Consider the following 4,421-nt stretch of genomic DNA (forward strand, 5'->3'; position numbering starts at 1 on the left):
TCAAAATAAAAAATAAAGGGACACTTCAAAAAGAAAATTGTCTCAGATATAATATACTTACAGGTGGGAGACGACCAATCAAGAATAAGCAAGATACATTCAAACGAGTATAAAAATAATGACGTCATAAATAAAAGTTTAAACACGTTATATCGTCATTGCGGACTTATAAAATCCGCATACGCTATAAAACTAAAAGAAAATGCATACTTTTGGAGTCCGTACTGAGCCCAAAAAATCCGCAATGAAAATATAACATGTTTTTAGCTTTTTCTTAATTTAAATGGCAATATGATGACGTCACAACGTCCGATCAGCCATAATGATCTATAATATCATATCTACAACTCATGTGCTTTCAGAATATGTAATAAAAATTGAGGGTTACCTTTCATCCAAAAGACTGATTAAAAATAGGCATAAATTTCAGGAACCCAAAATATGTAAAAAAACGTAATTTCTAGCTTTTTTTTTTTTTTTTTCTGGATTTGTAGTTGTTTTTTGGTCTTTATTTATTTATTTTTTTTCCATTTTTATAGTTCTATTGGTTTTTTAGCCCACTCTCTGAAAGAGAGGGCTTATATGATGATTCTGAGCGAATTTTGAAGTCATTTGTTTTTCTATCTCTTCCTTCGTTTGTAACGCGATTAGGCCGATCTTGCAATAATATGGAAGATAAGGCGTGGGGAATTTAAAGTATGAAGAGTTTTTGCGAAAATATTGTCAGGAAATATGTGAAAAGTATGTTTTTTTTAATCATATTTCTTAACACTACTGTGGGTTTCCTATGAGAGCGTGTTCGTCATTGATCAGATTGCAAATCGCCTGATTCCACATTGTGTTTATCAACCAATCACGGCCTGGAATGGTAAGCTTTGCAGCTAATAAATGCGTCTGCACGAGTCTAGTTGGCAGTGAAGAATGAGCTGTTTTGTGGTGCTTGCAAGGGTGGGTGGTCTCTCCCCTGAGAGATAAACAATGTACACTACTGTAATGCAGGCTGGCCTAGAGCTAGAGGAAGACGAACTAGGCCTATAGGCTGGCTGGGTAGTACATGTGTGTAATAGATCAGATAACAGGAAATGTAGGTTACAAGTTGCTTTTATGTGTATTAAACCACATAATATTCAAACTAGATTCGACGCCCATGAGACGGTAATTGCACAAAGAGTGACTCCTGATATGAATACAGTGTCAGGAACACAAAATATGTAACAAAACGTAATTACTAGCCTTAGTACGTGCTGTGAGCGTGGAAATGAACATACGGCGCATAAATTATGGAAAGTTTTGGAATTCTAAAAATGACCTGAAACGTACTTTAAACTATCTGAATATGATATTGAGAATTTTCAAATTTTAACATACGCGCACGTCGCAATGTGTCCGTGTACGGTAATGGCACACGAAATTAAACATTGTCAAGTGTTTTTAAAACCGCCTGTTGGTAATGCCACACGAATTTTCCCTTCATATGACCTATATCAGTCTGATAGCATCAAAATACAGTCTGCCGCCCTCTCTAAATTGTATTTTTCATTTTTTTTTTACATCTTTTAAGCATGTGAGATAAAATGGCTACAAAAATTCATTCTTTTATACCATGCTGACCTGATCAATATAAAAAATAAATGTACGCGTCCGATAGAGAATTGTTTCAGCTATAACATACTCACAGATGGGAGACAATCAAGAATAAGCGAAATACGTTCAAACGAGTCGTAAAATAAAAATTCAGTTTTGTCTTTAATTTAAATGGCAATATTATGACGTCACAGTGTCCAATCAGCCATTATCATCTATAAAATCGTATCTACATCCCATGTGCTTTTAGAATATGTAATAAAAATTGGGGGTTACCTTTCATTCTAAGGAGCTATAACTGATTTAAAATATTGATATTTTTATGTATACATAAATTTTAACGCACGCGTACCTGCACGCTAAAAAGTGCGAAAGAAAAATTAAGGTACATGACATTCAATATTGACCTGAAGATTATGCTCACTTAATATGATTCAGAAATGATGAATGGTTAAGATGAAATGGGCTCATCAACGTTTAAAGGAAAGAAAGATGAGGGGGGGGGGTCAGAAAAAACATTTTTTCTGATCATGATGACATCATCAAAATGTAAAAAGAAGTCATATATATGAAAGAGAATTGTCTTAGCTATAACATACTCAAAGTTGGAAGACGATCGATCAAGGAAAACCGAGATACGCTCAAATGCGTATTTTCAAAAATGACGTCATCGATAAAATCAGTTTTGTTATAAAAGTGTAACTTGAAACATTTTAAAAGATTTATGCTTGCGTACGCGAACGTCTTGACGCCTGTGCGCATGTTAATGTCATAGCTATAAGTCAATTTCTTTGAATTCAGATGCCAATATGATGACGTCACAATGTCCGATCAGCCATTATGATCTATAAAATCATATTTACAACTTATAGTCCAGCAAACTTTGGTTGGTTGCATTTTTTTTGCTATATTTTTTAAAAATTGGATATGATGTAGAGTAGACATAGATAAATCAAAAAAGTATGTGTAACATTTTTTTTTTCATACATAAGGGGGTTGCCAGCCGTTTCAAAATGGCCGCCATTTTTTCCTAAAATTGTCACTAATATTGTAAATTTGTCATTAAAATGCAGTATTCAATTGGAAATCCACTCATAACAATGACAGCAACAGTTAACTAAATATTGTACACATTTTTGAGCTATTACAATTTAAAATGGCTGCCATTTTCCATTATTTTAGCTTTTTAGCATACATATTAATATAATAATAACCGAACTGTACAAAAACTTTGATAGAGCTAGTTATATGCAATTGCCATATGCTGTTATTATCATTACCATAACAGCATATATATATATCATATATAAATATATATCATATATATATGTATAATGTGTGGGTGTGTGTGTGTGTGTTAGTATTATGTAACCATATTACATACTGTGATTTACTTATATTTACCTACATCAGTGATTTTATAATGTGCTGATGTTCATCACTGTCACTATCTGATGAATGAGAAACACTAGACAACAGCTCAGCAACTCAGCTTGTATCCAGAGGGGGTTTTATGGTTCGGGAGAACCCTCTTTTTCTAGCAAACCTCCCTCATTTCTGGCGAACCCCTTCTTCAGATTTCCCAAATAAGTCGTCCAACCCACCTGGTGCACTGCAAACCCACCCAGACAAAGACCTTTTCAAACATATCTGCTTTTATAGCATTATTTAGACCCATAAAGCACAAAAATCCAAATCCCCTTGCTTTGGGGGCTTCGACCGTGGACCTCACGCCCAGAAAACCCCCTTTGAAAGAACCTGGCTACGGGCCTGAAAATTTTTATCACAACCGGTGATAGCATGGGAGCCTGGTAGTGTCACTGCTCTTTTTGGTCCAAGATGATCGTATATTGGCTGAAGAGCCACTCTTCTTCTGGTTTCAGCGGTACCTGTCACAATTCACACGGCAAGATGTCAAAACAAACACTCCAGAGCATCCTCCAATAACATCTGTAAGCACAGAAGCTGATACTCTAATGATTCCCCATGGCATAGAAGTGGCCTCTGAATCTGGAAATGATACAGACTGGTTTGTATTGATCTTCGGAAGACTTCCACAGCTTGGCATGAATACTGGAATTTGTGTGGTCTTCTCGTAACGAAGAAAGTATCTGCTAAAGATGCCTCAACATTGCGATGGAAAAGATTCAAAACTCTGCCAAACAATCAAGGTGTAGATAAGCTGCCACCAACTGCAGGAGCCTTATATCAGCATATATTGCGTGTACATCTGCAGCCCAATATATGGAGCCAGGATACTGTTATTCATCCAGAAATCCCTGATCCATGCAAACTGGGCTGGGTTATGGAAGATGGTAAATTGAGACCTGTCTTGTCATAAAAGCAGGCTGCCCATGAAACTATTGCTGAGCTTATCAGATGTACCTGTTCAATATGTACATTTTCAAATAATACATGCACTGTAGGAGAAATAATCTTCAGTGTACTGAAATGTGTAACTGCAAAGCGGAAGGGAGTTTCTTCAACAACTTTCCATTGTTGTCGAGTGTTTCTGATTCATCAGACAGTGATAGTGATGAAGAAAGTGATAATGAACATTAGCATATTATAAAATCACTGATGTAGGTAAATATAAAGTAAATCACAGTATGTAATATGGTTACATAATACTAACACAAACACACACCCACACATTATATATATATGTATATGTGTATATATATATATGTATATATATATATATATATGTATATGTACATATATGTATATATGAATGTATATGTACATATATGTATATATGTATGTATATATATATATGTATATATGTATGTATATATATATATGTATATATATATATATATATATATATATATATA

Source organism: Anneissia japonica, unplaced genomic scaffold, assembly GCF_011630105.1.
Source record: "Anneissia japonica isolate Jap-2015-1 unplaced genomic scaffold, ASM1163010v1 scaffold65_len388318_cov190, whole genome shotgun sequence".
NCBI lineage: Eukaryota > Metazoa > Echinodermata > Crinoidea > Comatulida > Comatulidae > Anneissia > Anneissia japonica.